Genomic DNA, 19,996 nt, shown 5'->3' with positions numbered 1-19,996 from the left:
TCTCCGCAGACTTCTCCTCATCAGGTGGCATGACAATGTCCCCGACACAGCAATCCTCGAATAAGCTGGGCTCTGCACCAGTGATCCAAACCCTGTTCTCATGGCTCTCCAACACATCATGTTTTCAGGATTTCCTTAGTATTGTTCAGGTGAGAGAACCTGTGACAGTTTCTGAAGCCTTAATAATAATTCCATCACCTGTCCAATACTAAGGAAATTCAGAAAACATGATCTGTTGGAGAGCGTAAGAACTGGAGTTTGTTAAACACTGGTCTACACCCATCTGCTGAAAGACCAGGTCAGGTGGGCTGGACATGTGATCAGAATACCAGACAGCCGATTGCCTAAACAACTGCAGTATGGAAAACTGTGTCAGGTAAAGCAAACAGTCTAGGGGTCGGGGGGAGGGAGGCCAGACAAAACTTTTGAAAGACTGCCTTAAAAAGCCCCTGAAAACTTGAGTTGACATCAACGGATGGAAGTAGCTTGTCCTGGACCATCCAGTTTGGAGAAGCAAGATCTCCTCAGAAGCTTGTGCAACTGATAACATAAGAATTGTAAGCGAGCTGTGCTCAAGGCACAACAGTATCTACTGTCCTGACTACATGAACTTATGTCCCATATTTGGGCAAGCCTTCAGGACCTGGATTGGCCTCATCAGTCACCTCTGGACCCTCTCTGGACACACTGCCACTGATACTTCTTGAAGTCCTGAAACTATGGTCATCTTCGACTACGAAGGATGAACGAAAACAGCACCCTTTCCTCAAAAACACATTACTCAGGGGAGAGGTAGAAGATACATTCTACCAAATGAAAAAGTTGAATAGAACTAAAAAAACAAGTCAGATTTTTACCAGGAATTGAGCTACTTCTCTTCATTAGCTGCGTCTGGTATTGCGACTCAAGGGAACATGGCTGAGTTGCAATACTAAACACAATCCATGCAAAAGAGTGGTGTAAGTGGAAGGGCAAAGTTCAGACTCTGACCCGTCAAATGTCCATAAATGTCAAAAAGAGACAAAACTAGCTGGCACATCCTTACAGCCCACATATTTCACTATGTAAAGAGTGGAGTGTTGTAGGAAGGCAACACTAAGGCTCAAATGTATGGTGCTCAGCCAATCTGAACAAGTTTGTACTATAATAAAAAAATTACAAAATAAAACACTTCTTTTTTAATAGGATAACAAGCTAACAAGATTGCAAAACACAAACGGTGGTTTCCTGCTTGCTTTTGCTCTCCGACTGGCCAGGTTGCATGCACTCGGCTTCTTTCCATGGAAGTGAATTGAGAGAAATCGGACACATCTAGTCGGCACATCACTGCAAGAACGCAAATAATATACATGGGGTCAAGTGGCCGCCCGCTCCCACCAGTAACACTGGGGAACCGTAACTTTGAGAACGTCACATAAAGTGATTACAGACTTTTGTCCCAAGCCTGGACAACCCTTTTAACTTAATGGAAACTCGGTCACTCTGCTGTAGCTTACAATAGTACTGTTTATAGAAGAAAAAGAACTTCCAAAATTGAACACTGATGATTGATAAAGTTAAGACTTTTGAAAACCAAGTTCAAAAAAGTTTGAAACAATTCCAATGTTTTTCTAGTAAAAAAAAATATGAACTTTGCACTAAATAACAAGTGGTACATACACGTCTGAGCCTTTATCCTGCATTCCAAATAATTAAGGCAAATTCCATAGAAGAATTATAACAAGACAGCCCTGTGTTCCGTAATAAGGTCTTGTTATGTGTGGAATTCCACTTAGGATTCAGTGGTACCAGGATGAATTCCTCAGAGTTTTCATCACAGTTATGTCTTCATTTTCCTGAAAGCTACACCTGGTCAGGTCTATTGAAAGTAGAAAAAAATATATTTTTTTCTAAATTTGTCCATAACACAGATTTTAATCAGCATTAGTAAGCCAGAGATACATGGAAGCCATTAAATACAAACTTCAAAGCCAATTCAATGAACAAACTCAAGGTTCATTCACACGTCCATCTTTCACATCCAGGCTCCTGTGTTTTTGAGATAGCACATGTACCTATTATAGCATATGGGGCTGTTCACACATTTTTTTTTTGTGGACCAAGTGGTCAGCAAAAGAATCAAGAGTCAAACTTCCTCATTCAAGTCTACGGTTCCATTAACCCCTTAACGACCAGGGGTATTTCAGTTTTTGCGTTTTCATTTTTTGCTCCCCTTCTTCCCAGAGTCATAACTTTTTTCATTTTTTGGTCAATATGGCCACGTGAGGGCTTGTTTTTGGCTGGACAAGTTGTACTTTTGAACTACATCATTGGTTTTAACATATCATGTACTGAAATATGGGGAAAAAAAATCCAAGGGTGGTGAAAATGCAAAAAAGTACAATTCCACAGTTGTTTTGTGTTTTTTGCCATGTTCACTAAATGGTATAACTGATCTGACGTTATGATTCCCCAGGTCATTACGAGTTCATAGAAATGACAGAAAAACGACTGGCACATCCACACTAGTGTGAATAGGTGCATACCAGGAGCAGCTACCTCCATATACAATATACAAAAAAAGGTTGCACTCTATCATGCCAAAGCATGTCTAATATGAAATACATGAAATATGAATAGCAAAATGGCTTTTGAACATTAGGAAAAATATTTGAGAGACGCTTTGCACAGAATTTGGCCTAATAGTGTAAGTCCATCAACCATCGTCAAGGTGGCCTCATTAATCTGATGGGTCCCTGACCTCCCTGTCCAAATGTGAACACTTACCGAAGGCCAATGTCTGTATGCTTGGGTGAATGTGGACACCTCTTTCAGCAAAGCCTACATATGGGTTGGCCGGAACCAAGTGTGATTAGATGTAATTAAAAACTACATGGTGAAGGGAGGAGTGCTCAGTCAGTAAGCTAACATAGAAATTTTAATTACATCTAATGACACTTGGTTCCGGCCAACCCATATGTAGGCTTTGCTGAAAGAGGTATGATCATGTGGCGGGGTCACCAATGGGTGGGATTTCCAATGCGCTTCCGGTAAGCACAAGTTAAATGCCGCTGTCAGAGATTGACAGTGGCATTTAACTAGTTAACAGCTGCAGGTGGATCGCGATTCCACCCGCGGCTGTTGCGGGAACATGTCAGCTGTGTAGACCAGCTGACATGTGCCTGGAAAGGTGCGGGCTCAGTGCCGGAGCCCACACCAAACAGGGGGAGTCCAACATGGGCGTATTATTACTCCCAACATCGGAAAGGGCTAAAAGCTCAAGCAGCACTCTGATGCCTTCCGAGTTGTATCCTAGTGATCTATTTTTTATGCTTATTTGATAGGAGAAGATGGGGAACCTCCATCATTTTTTTTTTATCTTGCATACAAGAAACACTGATAAACCACTGATGGCAAAAGTAGATATACAGACAAAAAACAATGCAGCACCATATACCTTTCCTGTAGGGGTTCATTCAGATGAGCATGTTATGCATCTGTGTGTTGGCCCGATGCAAAATGGATATCATCCAGACAGTATACGGACCAGTGCAAGTCATTGTGGGAGTTCACATGAACATTTTTACACACGACCAATGACTCAAGTGTAAAAAAATCTCAGCATGCATTAGTCTGCTCTGTTTTTCAGATTAGACTCAGATATAAGCTCTATAAGTGCATCAATAAACCTAATGCTATAGGGATGCCATCTGTATTTGGCATTTTATTTTTTTAAATTCTTGATGTATGAAAACGGATAGCATACGGATGTTAAAAACATACTGATGGCATATGGATGACAATATGGATGAAAAATTGTCAGTTTTTTTATAAAAAACAGAAAATGTATAATACATTAGTATGAACTCAGCTAAAAGCACCATTTTCTACCATAGAAGAAATATGCTAAAATTACCATGTGCACAGGATTTCCTACATGTCATCCATGACCCTTGGTCTAAAGTACCTGGGCTGAATGTTATCTCCAGAATAGGGATTCTGAAAAGAAAAAACAGAAAAAATTCAGCAAATGAATCCTTAAAAATGACTATGTTTATTCAGAAATATAACATAGTAACATAGTAACATAGTTAGTAAGGCCGAAAAAAGACATTTGTCCATCCAGTTCAGCCTATATTCCATCATAATAAATCCCCAGATCTACGTCCTTCTACAGAACCTAATAATTGTATGATACAATATTGTTCTGCTCCAGGAAGACATCCAGGCCTCTCTTGAACCCCTCGATTGAGTTCGCCATCACCACCTCCTCAGGCAAGCAATTCCAGATTCTCACCGCCCTAACAGTAAAGAATCCTCTTCTATGTTGGTGGAAAAACCTTCTCTCCTCCAGACGCAAAGAATGCCCCCTTGTGCCCGTCACCTTCCTTGGTATAAACAGATCCTCAGCGAGATATTTGTATTGTCCCCTTATATACTTATACATGGTTATTAGATCGCCCCTCAGTCGTCTTTTTTCTAGACTAAATAATCCTAATTTCGCTAATCTATCTGGGTATTGTAGTTCTCCCATCCCCTTTATTAATTTTGTTGCCCTCCTTTGTACTCTCTCTAGTTCCATTATATCCTTCCTGAGCACCGGTGCCCAAAACTGGACACAGTACTCCATGTGCGGTCTAACTAGGGATTTGTACAGGGGCAGTATAATGCTCTCATCATGTGTATCCAGACCTCTTTTAATGCACCCCATGATCCTGTTTGCCTTGGCAGCTGCTGCCTGGCACTGGCTGCTCCAGGTAAGTTTATCATTAACTAGGATCCCCAAGTCCTTCTCCCTGTCAGATTTACCCAGTGGTTTCCCATTCAGTGTGTAATGGTGATATTGATTCCTTCTTCCCATGTGTATAACCTTACATTTATCATTGTTAAACCTCATCTGCCACCTTTCAGCCCAAGTTTCCAACTTATCCAGATCCATCTGTAGCAGAATACTATCTTCTCTTGTATTAACTGCTTTACATAGTTTTGTATCATCTGCAAATATCGATATTTTACTGTGTAAACCTTCTACCAGATCATTAATGAATATGTTGAAGAGAACAGGTCCCAATACTGACCCCTGCGGTACCCCACTGGTCACAGCGACCCAGTTAGAGACTATACCATTTATAACCACCCTCTGCTTTCTATCACTAAGCCAGTTACTAACCCATTTACACACATTTTCCCCCAGACCAAGCATTCTCATTTTGTGTACCAACCTCTTGTGCGGCACGGTATCAAACGCTTTGGAAAAATCGAGATATACCACGATATAAAAGCCAAATAAATAATCCCAATCCAACACTCATGAAATTATTATTTATTTATTCCATTTGCATTTGTTTGGATGTTTTCTGATCTTGTGTAATGAAGAGAGCAGTTTACAGTAGCTGCGGCGTGGACTGGAAGATTGGGGGACCCTGTCCTGATTTTAGGTGTGGGTCCCTGGAGTGACATGCATATGTGTGTGGGGTGGGTGTGCATATGTCTGCTTGTATATTCCTTTTCATCTCATACAGGTGTGAGCGAGGGCCAGGGCCGTTGTCGTGGCGGAGAATATCTGTTTACACGCACCCTTGCCTCACGCCACATGAAAACAATGTCCCTTTTTTGGCATACCTTCTGCTTCACCTTCTGCACCATCTGGGTCCCATCGGGGGTGTTGAAGTTCTGCCTCTGGTGGTATTACGCACAAAGAGACAGAGTTCAATCCAAACTTTAAACGTAGAACTTTACTTGTTTTCAATCGCAGCACATCCACATCAGTTACAGCATCAACACAGAGTTCGGCACTGTTCACATCCTTTACTTTCCTTGTGCTCTTCTCTGTCCTTCAGACAGACAGGAGGGCATCTGCCCATGTAGAAAGCTGCTATATTTTGGAGCGACCTGCGTCCTTATCCTGCTGTAACCTTCTGGCCCACTGGCCCTGGATGGCTGGGCTTCTATCTTCCAACATTACCGGGCCTATTGTGTTGCCCCGGGCTCTAGGGCCCTCCGGGACTGCCTCGGCTCTCTGGCCTTCCCGAGCTGTTGAGCTTCCTGGCCCCACTGACTAAATACAGGAAATGCTCACTATCTTATCCCACAGTGGCCCCTCCTATGTTAACTATTACTTTTCCTATTAAAGCTACTGTATTAAGGTATCTCCATCTAGTGTCCTAATTAATGTACTACACTTTCCCTATTTACAATATGCACATCACAGCAATTAGGTAGATAATACAATATACATAGCAACATTTGGTATTAAAACTTATACAATTCGCAATATTTAACAACATGCAAACGGGATGTGCTTGGGGTATAAAACAGTCTCTGTGACCCCTTACATTCCCCCTTCCTTTAAAGATGGTCGTCCCCAACCATGCCATACGAAAACTGTTGACATAACACAAAAACAGAGACCAGAGAAGCAGGTGAAGGTGAGTACCATTGGATTTTGTTTGTTACTTTACATATCTGGTTCACGTACCCACTTCTCAGCACGTGACATCGGTGTGCCTGCACGGGTTAATTTATCTTGTCTTGCTCAGTGTCACACTCATCCTCTGTTGTAAGCTGCAAAGTGATCATAAATCACACCCCGACACAGTCCACACACCCCAGATACACAACACGTTGCCACCATTCATCAACACACGGGGTGATGAGTCCCCAAAATATGCTACTGACCATCCAAAAAGTCACACAATCTCTGAAAGGCTATGGATAACTTAGAGCATGCAAGGATCAAACCTATTAAAAATTTTAACTTTAAAGGGAACTTGTCACCAGGGTTGACCAATATGAAATACGGCCACCACCTTTTAGGCCTGATGTACAGCACTCTATAATGCTCTGTATCTGTCCCCAACCTGACCTGCAAGACAAGAAAAAACTTTTTTATTATACTCAATTGCGAGGTGGTTCAGTTCCAGAGGTGTAGATGGTCTTGGTCTGGCACCTTCCTTTTTCTTGCGATGCCATCCTCCTTTTTGCTCTCCCCATCATTACGCTTCTGAGCAGGCGTACTTCTCTGCCCTGACTAGGGCAGAGTAAAGTACTGCACTGCACATGCGCCGAGGCTCTTTAACCTTTCCCAGCTATTTTTGCATTTGCAATTGTGTATTTTTCATGAACTCATGAACTGTTTTGTTCAGTATAGTCAGAATTTTATCAAATTGTCCTTTTTTTACAAAAATGCTTTATGGGGTCACATACGTCTTGCATCGGTGCCCTAAGACCTTGTATTGTTCATGCTTGTATGGTGGAAGCAAAGCTGAACTTTGGGATATGAAAAACATAGCAAAAAATGCAGCAAGAAAAGCAGCATAAAGCCAGAAAAACCTGATTTTTGTTTGTATCTTTGTTACTGCCAAAAGATCAGTTTTTGGTTACAGAAAAAAAACAGCCACAAAGAAATGTATAAGCATAGCCTATAGATATCCTTCTGTTTCCTTGAGGGAAGGAGAAATGAATTATGGCTCACAACCAACTATAGTTGACCTCCACATATGAACACCTTCCTATTTTGTAACCCATTTTTAAATGCCTGGTCCTGGGATCACATTTTCAGGATTGCCTAGATTATAATATTAAAATTACTGGTCTAATTTAGAGGCAAGCAACTTGAATTTTAAATATGTTGTGTCTCCACTTTCTCCCCTCCTTATACTAAATAAGAAATATCCAGCCTCGCTACAATGACCATCTGACCTCTCATTGAAGCTTGATTCACCAGCCTGAGGTGTCACAAATGGACCCCTTTGTTGTTAAGGACTGACCTGGGTTGGAGTAGTGATATTGCAACCACTAGGGGCAGCATCGGCAGGTAGCTTAGTCAGGAACAGCCAACAAGTCGGTACACAGGAGCAGCAATGTAGTTTAAAGGAGCAGCATGTAGAGTAATCAGGGATAGCCAAGGAATCAATACACAGGAGTAGAAATGTAGTTTACAGGAGCAGCACGTAGAGTAGTCAGGGATAGCCAAGGAGTCTATACATGCGAGGAGCAGTATAAACTTACAATGCAGGAGCAGGTGAAAGGAAGCTTCACTAGGGGCTGGTAGCTTAATAATCTTGGAAGGAAGGGAGTGCAATGCCATGTAAAGATAGGGTGTTCAATCAGGGTGGAGCCAATCAGGAACTCAGAGTGAAGACAATCAGGGACTCAAAGTGGAGACAATCAGAAACAACACAGTTACAAGTATATGGGTTAGCAAAGAACTGTCCAGTGGGCTGAATGGCTAAGAGGGAAGAGCTGCTGCCTGGTGCACAAGAGTTGCTGGGTTCGAGTCCGGACATCTGGATAATCAGTGAAAAAAAAACCTTTGGTGTTGGGTTCCTGTAATCAAAATACCTAGAGGTTATGTCCTTTGTGTAGAGACAGTCCTGTGGATGCCGACTTAAACTAATGTAGCCTTCTAATGTTATATATTTCCCTTACAGCCTGTAAGCTTTTGGGGTCCACTTTGCTGAAAGCGGAAATCTCCTTTAAGTGACACTGACATCCATTAAACTGTTTGAACTTAAGGAGAAAAATATTTTAGTAACCTCAGTAGCTAATTTTCTAATGAATTGTCTGTAATCATGATAATAAATAACTAAGAAATAAAATGTTCTTTATTCACTCATTCATATCCCGGGGCAGTACACTCACCTCTAAATACTTATTGGAAGAACATCTGTGCGTGATTTTTCTTATTTTAGAAAATGAATATGTGTGCTCTTATGTTTCCTCCTTTTGATTTACTGTAAATTCAAACTCCATATGGTCCATAAGAATTAGAAAGAAATTTCCAAGGAAATGCTTTACTATGTTCACAGGAGGGCACATGGTCTACCATGAAAGATCAGCTATTGCAACCTTCATATATTATAATCATTTGTTTTACAAATACCGTATTTTGTGGATTATAAGACACACTTTTTACCCCAAATTTTTTTGGGGAAATAGGGGTGCGTCCTATAATTCAAATATACCCTACCGGCTGCGTTGTAGCTCGTTCCAGGGTCGGTTCTGGCGGAGGCAGGAGTGGGGCAATGCTGTGAGCCTCAGGCTGGAAGGAGGGGGTGTTCTGACATACGACACTGCGAGTGTTCGGTGGTGTGGGGGCTCTGCCGACATTTTGTGACAGCTTGGAGCCCCTGCATTTTCCCGGGGGACTCCTGGAAAATCGCCATTGGGGGGCAGCGCATGCGCAGATGGAGATCTTGGCACCAAGAGTTCAGGAGACAAACACCCCTTCTTCCCAGCCTGGGGTTCGCAACATTGCCTGCGCAGGCGGTGCCATCTTGGAGGAGGATTTTTTTTACTTCTCCAGCAAGATGGCGCCGCCTGCGCAATAGTAGCTACCGGATCACTATGCACACCAATAGCTACTACTGCAAAAAAATTATTTTTTTTATTTTACACTTGCTCAATAACATCAATAATACTTATTAACTGGACACTAAACATGCGATTATCATGTGATGGTATTCATTATGGAAACTAAGGGGCAGATCAGTGAGGGATCAGTGACCTGTCAGAAGCCATACTGATGAATACCTAATCAGAGCACCACATGAAGACCACCCACAGGCCGCCCTGGGGCACGAGCATAACATAACAGAAAGCTGAAAATAAAGATTAAACAACAACCACAAGACGGATTTCATCAACCAAGGCATCATTTTACTCAGTATAACGGGGCCGACCTGACTCTGTCTGTAGGTTACTGTGCACAATGCTGCTGACAGGTTCCCTTTAAGGCAGCAGTTTATCCTCCAAAATTGTTGACTCTGCAAGAACATTGGCCATCTGGTCAGTCGGCCACATGCATTTATATTTTTGCTTGTCCTCCTTTCTTTCTTTCTTTTTCCTCCTTCTTTCTCTTTCTCCTTCCGACATCTGTGAATCTTGTATTTTATAATCATATTCACCCATTGTGTGTACTCTGAAAGTTGTGCTAAGTCTTCCCAATAAAGCTTTAATTGATTGCAATGAAATACACAGCCAAGGTCAACAATGAAAAAATTGACCATGGCTACACTTGGGGACAAAGTCTAAGGGATTTTGCAATCTTCTCCTTAATTCACCCTTTCTGGTAATAGGTAGGTAATCCACAAATTTCATCCTTGGAGTAGTCTGCAGTAGTATCTACTGACGGCTTACGAATTATGTGTTGCAAGAAAGGTCCCAGAAGATGGAGCAGGGAAAGTTCATGTAACACAGTTAGAAAGTTCCAAATCAGGACAGGTAGCAATATAAAGGCCGAGGCTGAATTATTTTCTCCAATGTCAATTTCAAATGGTGTTAATTTTGGGTGAAGCAATATTATGCCAAATCCTGTGCCCCCTCAGGTGCTTCAAACCCATAGGGTTCAATGCAAAATCTGCAGCAGTGACCCATTCCCAATATGTGACATTTATGATATTGGGTTTTTTTTGTGGAAGTGTGTCTTTTGGGCCCCATCAGACAGATCAGTTAACAAATGACACAATACCTGATCACAGTACTTATGCATTAATATTGGGACAAGGTACCCTAACTACACCCTACTTTTTTAACAATTATTTGGTGTGCCGTTTGGTCACTCTCACCTTTTTCCCCGAGTTCTAGTGGAGCAGCATCCTCGTCTTCATACACATACCGGTTTCATGTTCACATCAGTGTTGTGCCTGATCTCCATGTACAACTCCATCTGGTGAGCACTTTCTCTTTTCTGAGATATACAGTACACTTACAGTATTTGCAGTCCTTCACTACGGCGCACTTTTCCCTCTAACCTTTTTAGGCAGATAAGTTGAGGCTTCAATCTGGAGAACTGGGCTCTGTGATGTCCTAACAGAATAAACTGTGTGAATTATTAACCCCTTTACCCCCAAGGGTGGTTTGCACGTTAATGACCGGGCCAATTTTTACAATTCTGACCCCTGTCCCTTTATGAGGTTATAACTCTGGAACGCTTCAACGGATCCCAGTGATTCTGACATTGTTTTCTTGTGACATATTGTACTTCATGATAGTGGTAAAAATTTCTTTGATATTGCCTGCGTTTATTTGTGAAAAAAATGGAAATTTGGCGAACATTTTGAAAATTTTTCAATTTTCCAGCTTTGAATTTTTATGCAATTAAATCACAGAGATATGTCACACAAAATACTTAATAAGTAACATTTTCCACATATCTACTTTACATCAGCACAATTTTGGAACCAAAATTTTTTTTTTTAGGGAGTTATAATGGTTAAAAGTTGACCAGCAATTTCTCATTTTTACAACACCATTTTTTTTAGGGACCACATCTCATTTGAAGTCATTTTGAGGGGTCTATATGATCGAAAATACCCAAGTGTGACACCATTCTAAAAACTGCACCCCTCAAGGTGCTCAAAACCACATTCAAGAAGTTTATTAACCCTTCAGGTGTTTCACAGGAATTTTTGGAATGTTTAAATAAAAATGAACTTTTAACTTTTTTTCAGAAAAAATTTACTTCAGCTCCAATTTATTTTATTTTACCAAGGGTAACAGGAGAAAATGGACCGCAAAAGTTGTTTTATAATTTGTCCTGAGTACACCGATACCCCATATGTGTGGGTAAACCACTGTTTGGGCGCATGACAGAGCTCGGAAGCGAAGGAGCGCAATTTGACTTTTCAATGCAAAATTGACTGGAATTGAGATGGGACGCCATGTTACGTTTGGAGAGCCACTGATGTGCCTAAACATTGAAACCCCCCACAAGTGACACCATTTTGGAAAGTAGACCCCCTAAGGAACTTATCTAGATGTGTGGTGAGCACTTTGACCCACCAAGTGCTTCACAGAAGTTTATAATGCAGAACCGTAAAAATAAAAAATCATGTTTTTTCACAAAAATTATCTTTCGCCCCCAATTTTTTATTTTCCCAAGGATAAGAGAAGAAATTGGACCCCAAAAGTTGTCCAATTTGTCCTGAGTATGCTGATACCCCATCTGTGGGGGTAAACCACTGTTTGGGCGCATGGGAGAGCTCGGAAGCGAAGGAGCGCCGTTTGACTTTTCAATGCAAAATTGACAGGAATTGAACCCCCCACAAGTGGCACTATTTTGGAAAGTTGACCCCCTAAGGAACTTATCTAGATGTGTGGTGAGCACTTTGACCCACCAAGGGCTTCACAGAAGTTTATAATGCAGAGCAATAAAAATAAAACAAAAATTTTTTCCCACAAAAATTATTTTTTAGCCTGCAGTTTTGTATTTTCCAGAGGGTAACAGGAGAAATTGGACCCCAAAAGTTGTTGTCCAATTTGTCCTGAGTACGCTGATACCCCATATGTGGGGGGGAACCACCGTTTGGGCGCATGAGAGGGCTCGGAAGGGAAGGAGCGCCATTTGGAGTGCAAACTTAGATGGAATGGTCTGCAGGCATCACATTGCGTTTGCAGAGCCCCTAATGTACCTAAACAGTAGAAACCCCCCCACAAGTGACACCATTTTGGAAAGTAGACCCCCTAAGGAACTCATCTAGATGTGTTGTGAGAGCTTTGAACCCCCAAGTGTTTCACTACAGTTTATAACGCAGAGCCGTGCAAATAAAAAATATTTTTTTCCACAAAAATTATTTTTTAGCCCCCAGTTTTGCATTTTTCCAAAGGTAACAGGAGACATTGGACCCTAAATATTGTTGTCCAATTTGTCCTGAGTACGCTGATACCCCATATGTGGGGGGGAACCACCGTTTGAGTACATGGCAGAGCTCGGAAGGGAAGGAGCATCATTTGGAATGCAGACTTAGATGGATTGGTCTGCAGGCGTCATATTGCGTTTGCAGAGCCCCTAATGTACCTAAACAGTAGAAACCCCCCACAAGTGACCCCATATTGGAAACTAGACCCCCCCAAGGAACTTATCTAGATGTGTTGTGAGAACTTTGAACCCCCAAGTGTTTCACTACAGTTTATAACGCAGAGCCGTGAAAATAAAAAATCCTTTTTTTTCCACAAAAATTATTTTTTAGCCCCCAGTTTTGTATTTTCCCAAGGGTAACAGGAGAAATTGGACCCCAAAAGTTGTTGTCCAATGTGTCCTGAGTACGCTGATACCCCATATGTTGGGGTAAACCTCTGTTTGGGCACACGGGAGAGCTCGGAAGGGAAGGAGCACTGTTTTACTTTTTCAAGGCAGAATTAGCTGGAATTGAGATCGGGCGCCATGTCGCGTTTGGAGAGCCCCTGATGTGCCTAAACAGTGGAAACCCCCCAATTATAACTGAAACCCTAATCCAAACACACCCCTAACCCTAATCTCAACGGTAACCCTAAACACACCCCTAACCCTGACACACCCCTAACCCTAATCCCAACCCTATTCCCAACCGTAAATGTAATCCAAACCCTAACTTTAGCCCCAACCCTAACCCTAACTTTAGCCCCAACCCTAACTTTATCCCCAGCCCTAACTGTAGCCTTAACCCTAGCCCCAACCCTAACCCTAGCCCTAGCCCTAACCCTAACCCTAGCCCTAACCCTAACCCTAGCCCTAACCCTATCCCTAACCCTAACCCTAGCCCTAACCCTAGCCCTAACCCTAACCCTAGCCCTAACCCTAGCCCTAGCCCTAACCCTAGCCCTAACCCTAGCCCTAATGGGAAAATAGAAATAAATACATTTTTTAATTTTTTTTAATTTTTCCCTAACTAAGGGGGTGATGAAGGGGGGTTTGATTTACTTTTATAGCAGGTTTTTTAGCGGATTTTTATGATTGGCAGCCGTCACACACTGAAAGACGCTTTTTATTGCTAAAAATATTTTTTGCGTTACCACATTTTGAGAGCTATGATTTTTCCATATTTTGGTCCACAGAGTCATGTGAGGTCTTGTTTTTGTGGGACGAGTTGACGTTTTTATTGGTAACATTTTCGGGCATGTGACAATTTTTGATCGCTTTTTATTCCGATTTTTGTGAAGCAGAATGACCAAAAAACAGCCATTCATGAATTTCTTTTGGGGGAGGCGTTTATACCGTTCCGCGTTTGGTATAACGGATAAAGGAGTTTTATTCTTTGGGTCAGTACGATTACAGCGATACCTCATTTATATCATTTTTTTATGTTTTGGCGCTTTTATGTGATAAAAACTATTTTATAGAAAAAATAATTATTTTTGCATCGCTTTATTCTGAGGACTATGACTTTTTTATTTTTTCGCTGATGATGCTGTATGGCGGCTCGTATTTTGTGGGACAAGATAACGTTTTCAGCGGTTCCATGGTTATTTATATCCATCTTTTTGATCGCGTGTTATTCCACTTTTTGTTTGGCGGTATGATAATAAAGCGTTGTTTTTTGCCTCTTTTTTTTTTTTTTTACCGCGTTCACTGACGGGTTAACTAGCGGGACAGTTTTATAGGTGGGGTTGTTACGGACTAAATATGTGTACTTTTATTGTTTTTTTTTTTATTTAAAAAAATGTATTTATAGGAACAATATTTTTTTTTTTGGGGGGGGGAATTTTGGGGGGAATTTTTTAACATTTTTTTACACATGTGAATTTTTTTTTTTTTTAACACTTTAACATTGCCCCGGGGGGGGGGGGAGGGGGGGAGTGTCGGGGGGTTGCATCTTGTTATAGTGTAAGATCGCTGATCTGACACTTTGCTGTGCCGTGGCCATTTTGGATCCGGGGCCTGCAGCGAGGAAGGAGGTAAGAGACCCTCGGGGGGCTCCGGGGGTCTCAGGGAAGCACGCAGGTGTGCCCCCTCCCTGCGCGATGCTTCCCTGTACCGCCGGCACACCGCGATCATGTTTGATCACGGTGTGCCGGGGGTTAATGTGCCGTGACCGCTCCTGGCACATACCGCCGGATGTCAGCTGCGATAGGCAGCTGACACCCGGCCGCGATCGGCCACGCTCCCCCGTGAGCGCGGCCGATCGCTATGATGTTCTGTTCCGTCGGTGGTCATACGGGCCCACCCCACCTCGAAGGGATAGTACGTCATATGTCAGAAAGGGGTTAAGCAATTTGTGTTTTTGATTATTAATTTTATTATTGAACAACTCCAGCTTTATTGGTCAATCCAAAAGTATAATAAACCTGAAACCTGAATATTGAAGAAAGTAAAAGTGATGTTTTATCTTTCTTAGGAGAATATGCGTGCAGAATTATTGGGCAACTATTAGGGTATGTGCACAAGTTCAGGTTTTTTTGCGTTTTTTTCGCATTTTTTTGCGATAAAAACGGTATAAAAACTCATTAAAAACGCATGCATTATGCAATCTATCATTTAGAATGCATTCTGCAATTTTTGTGCACATGATGCGTTTTTTCCGAGAAAAAAACGCATCGCGGTAAAAAAGCAGCATGTTCATTAATTTTGCGTTTCTTTCGCGTTTTTCCCGCTATTCTATGCATTTGGAAAAAATGCAAGAAAAAATGCATCAAAACCGCGAAAAAAAACACGAAAAAAACGCATGCGGATTTCTGGCAGAAATGTCAGGTTTTTGTCAGGAAAATTTCTGCCAGATATAATAATAATAATAATAATAATAATAATTTTTATTTATATAGCGCCAACATATTCCGCAGCGCTTTACAAATTATAGAGGGGACTTGTACAGACAATAGACATTACAGCATAACAGAAATACAGTTCAAAACAGATACCAGGAGGAATGAGGGCCCTGCTCGCAAGCTTACAAACTATGGGGAAAAGGGGAGACACGAGAGGTGGATGGTAACAATTGCTTTAGTTCTTCGGACCGGCCATAGTGTAAGGCTCGGGTGTTCATGTAAAGCTGCATGAACCAGTTACCTGCCTAAGTATGCAGCAGTACAGACACAGAGGGCTATTAACTGCATAAAGTGAATGAGAACATAGTGCGAGGAATCTGTTTTTTGTTTTGTTTTTTTTTTAAATAGGCCACACAGGGATCGTTAGGTTAATGCATTGAGGCGGTAGGCCAGTCTGAACAAATGAGTTTTTAGGGCACGCTTAAAACTGTGGGGATTGGGAATTAATCGTATTAACCTAGGTAGTGCATTCCAAGAATCGGCACAGCACGTGTAAAGTCTTGGAGACGGGAGTGGGAGGTTCTGATTATTGAGGATGCTAACCTGAGGTCATCAGCGGAGCGGAGGGCACGGGAAGGGTGGTAGACAGATATCCTGACGTGTGCACATAGCCTTAGTGTGCAGAATTATTATATAACTAAATGAAAAATATAAATGTTGTCATCTATCCTTTTTCTGACATTTCATAAAAAAAAAAATTCAGTGACCAATGTAACTGCCCTTCTTTTCAATATCAGTCATAAGCTCCATTCATGGTGTCTGCCAGTTTCATAATCTGTTGACTATCAACGTTTTGGTCAGCACCAACCACAGCCTCCCAGATACTGTCCAGAGAGATGACTGTTCTCCTTCACTGGAAAATATCACATTTAAGAAAGGCCCACAAGTTCTCAATAGCGTTCAGGTCACATGAGGAAGAGGCCGTGTAATTTTTTTTCATCTTTAAAGCTTTTACTGGCAGCCAAGCAGTGGAGACTTCAATGCATAAAAATAACGTTTTTCTTGAAATATGCAGACATTTTCCTGTACCACTGGTTAAAAAACGTGTCTTTTCAAAACTGGCAGTAGGTTTGGGAGTTGACTTTGAGTTGATCTTATAACTAGTTTCTCTTTAATAATACCAGCCCACAGCAATGCCCAACTTCACCTTCTTGTCGTCTGGGTGGAAATGGAGGTCTGTTCCTGTTCCTGATCCAGCCACTGGACCATACATCTGGTCTCTCAAGAGTCACTCTCAACTGATCAGTCCATAAAACCTTTAAAAAAAATCTGTCTTCAGATATTTCTTGGTCCAGTCTTGACGTTTCCACTTCTGTGTCTTGTTCAGTGGTGGTTGAGTTTCAGCCTCCCTCACCAAGGCAGTGTCTTTGAGCACTGAACACCTTGTCCTTCTGTGTCTTGCTCAGTGGAGGTTAGGTCAGCCCTCCTTACCTCGGCCGTGTATTTGCGCACTGAACACCTTGTCGTTCTGTGTCTTGCCCAGTGGAGGTCAGGTCAGCCCTCCTTACCTCGGCCGTGTATTTGCGCACTGAACACCTTGTCGTTCTGTGTCTTGCCCAGTGGAGGTCAGGTCAGCCCTCCTTACCTCGGCCGTGTATTTGCGCACTGAACACCTTGTCGTTCCGTGTCTTGCTCAGTGGAGGTCAGGTCAGCCTTCCTTACCTCGGCCGTGTCTCTGAGCACTAAACACCTTGACCTTCTGTGTCCTGCTCAGTGGAGGTCAGGTTAGCCCTCCCTACCTCGGTCGTGTCTTTGAGCACTGAACACCTTGTCCTTCTCTGTCTTGCTCAGTGGTGGTCAGGTTAGCCCTCCCTACCTCAGTCGTGTCTTTGAGCACTGAACACCTTGTCCTTCTGTGTCCTGCTCAGTGGTGGTCAAGTTCAGCCTTCCTTACCTCCGCCGTATCTCGGAGCACTGAACACCTTGTACTTCTATTTCTTGTTCAGCGGTGGTCGGGTTAATCCCTCCTTGCCTTGGCCATGTTTCTGAGCAATAAATACCTTGTATTTCTGGGCCTTCAGGGAGGTGTCAGTTCGGGAATATGACAGCACTTGAGGAGAATGGTTTCCAGGTCGCTTAACATTTCATTCTTCTTTAACTCTTGGCAGTTAATGAGCGTCTTATTTTCTCAACATGTTTTAGCGACACTGTTGACTATTTGCATCAAAACTTTTGATGGTTCTGTGATCTCACCTACTATCTTAGCAATTTCAAGAGTGCTACATCCCTCTGTAAGACTTGTAACAATTTTTCAGGGTCAGTTAAATCTCTTTTTGGTCCATTTTGTCTGAGGTTAAAAAGCTGTCTAATAATTCTGAGCAACTTGATAAAGAGTAATGTATTCTTAGGCGTCACCCACCTCATTACACAAATACACATCGCCTGATCCGCTTCATTCAATAAGCATTCACATTTAGACTACTTGGAGTTGGAAAATCTGCATAAAAATGATGATATGGTCAAAATGCTTTCCTAATAATTGTGCACACAGTGTAGATCAGTGGCCAAGCATGTGTGTCATCACTCTATTAATTTTCTATGGGACTGATGTAGTTGGTCAAGTACAGCAGGGCATTTTAGAACCCCGTTCTTGGGAATAATGGGGGTCCCAGCTGTGGTACCCCCACTGCGACTTAAATTATCACATCAAGTGATGGTTCATAACTTTAAATGTTGGGAATAGCCTTGTATCTTCATATAAAAGTTTTTTATTTATTGATATTGTAATATGCTTATCCATCCCTAAGGGAACAATAATCAGTTGTGCAGAAGAAAGAATTTGCTAAAAACAAGCAGTCATGTCTGACATGCTTTGGAGACTGGAGCCTAAATGTGAATTCATTATGAAATATTCCCCAAAATACAATTTGTCCGGACATTTTCCTTTGATCTTCCACAGTTCTAGTCCAGCTTTTACATAATTTCTCAGAGGACTCTTTCTCATACGTTAGATATTTGAGTATTTTTCCAGTAAGTTGCTGTTTCAAAGAAGCTTAGCGAGCATTTTCTCTGAGCGCTGTACAGAAACTCATCATTTTATGCTTCTCTGGCACCCGAGACTACACCGCCCGCAAGAGGAACAAGGACAAAGTGGTTTCAGATTTGTTACAATTAGAAGAAAATGTTGTCTGTTTATTAATAGCCTGTATGTAACACTGCCAAATAGTGCGATTGTCACACAAAATACTTAACACTTCATTAATAACTTCCCTTAAGAGATTTTTACTTGGGTCACATGAATGCGTAGTATTGTAGATTTTACCCTGTATTTTGGTTTGATCTTCTACTCTTCATCTTTTCATTACTTCACATTCATATAGTGAGGCAGATAGTTATTTTACTACAAGGAAAGTTCAAGAGTCGGTCAGCAACAACAAAAACTGTAAATAAGAAACAGTACTAAACCAGTATGTCCCCCAAAAATACAGCACTAACCCTCCAGCGGTGCTGCCGGTCCGATTTCACCAGTCTCGTAATGACCTTGAGCCTGAGCTTCAGCAATTTCCAGTTTCAACTCCATGCACAGTTCCCACTGAACAGGCTACAGTTTCCACACTGTTCTCTGTAACTGCCATAAATTGATTGCTCAGCTTTCCTAGATAACCCATGCAGTCTCTATTCAACGTTTCTCTCTCAGCTATAGCTCACATTTTTGCAGGTCACTCACCAGCAGCACACTCGACTTTGCTCCATCCAGCAGACTGACATGCAGAGCCCCAGAGATCTGGTCATTGCAGTATGACACTCTGCCGCTAAGGGGAGTGATGGTACGTCTGATGGCACTAAAGGAGTTCTGACCAGGTATCACAAACACACATGACACTTCACACTCCGGCCACCAGGGGGAGTGGTTCTATCTAGTAGGCCACTCTTCACACTCTGGTAAAACTGGGGGTTGGACAGGAAGTTAGTCAGAAAGAGCCCGGGAGAGCTAGAGAGAGGACCTGTCAGGGATGGGGTCCTGACAGCGGGCTAGAAAGGAGAACAGAACGTTACGGAGCCGCGCCTGCACTACCTTGCAGCGGTATTCTAGAAAGGACACAAAGCGAAGTTGATTGTGGAGAAGTGAGAAGCGGAATCACAGTGTAAAGGAGTTAGAGCCAGTAGGAGTCGTGCCGTGAGACCGAGGCAACATCCTTCTGAGGCGCAGAGCGAAGGCCGGAGCACCGAGAAAGTAAGAGACTTTACGCATTACTTCAACACGGCAGGGCAGCTAATTATAGGTTGGCTGTCTCACCTAAATCACCTAAGCAGACAAAAGAGGCAACTGTGGGAGAGGGGCGTCTCTAGGGTCCCAGAATAACTCCAGGCCTACCCGTCATACGGGTGCGTCCTAGCCATATCACCTGGGGGACGAAGAGAGAGAGAAAGAACAATGAACACAGACACAACAGTTGTGAGGACTATCCCGTGGTGCTCAGCAGGGAAGGACTACAACACACAGGCGCTAGTGGGTAGGCACTGATTTCCACCTGCAAAGGAAACTCTGGATGTA

This window comes from Ranitomeya imitator, chromosome 6, assembly GCF_032444005.1.
Source record: "Ranitomeya imitator isolate aRanImi1 chromosome 6, aRanImi1.pri, whole genome shotgun sequence".
In the NCBI taxonomy this organism is placed as follows: domain Eukaryota; kingdom Metazoa; phylum Chordata; class Amphibia; order Anura; family Dendrobatidae; genus Ranitomeya; species Ranitomeya imitator.
This window is presented reverse-complemented; position numbering follows the sequence as displayed.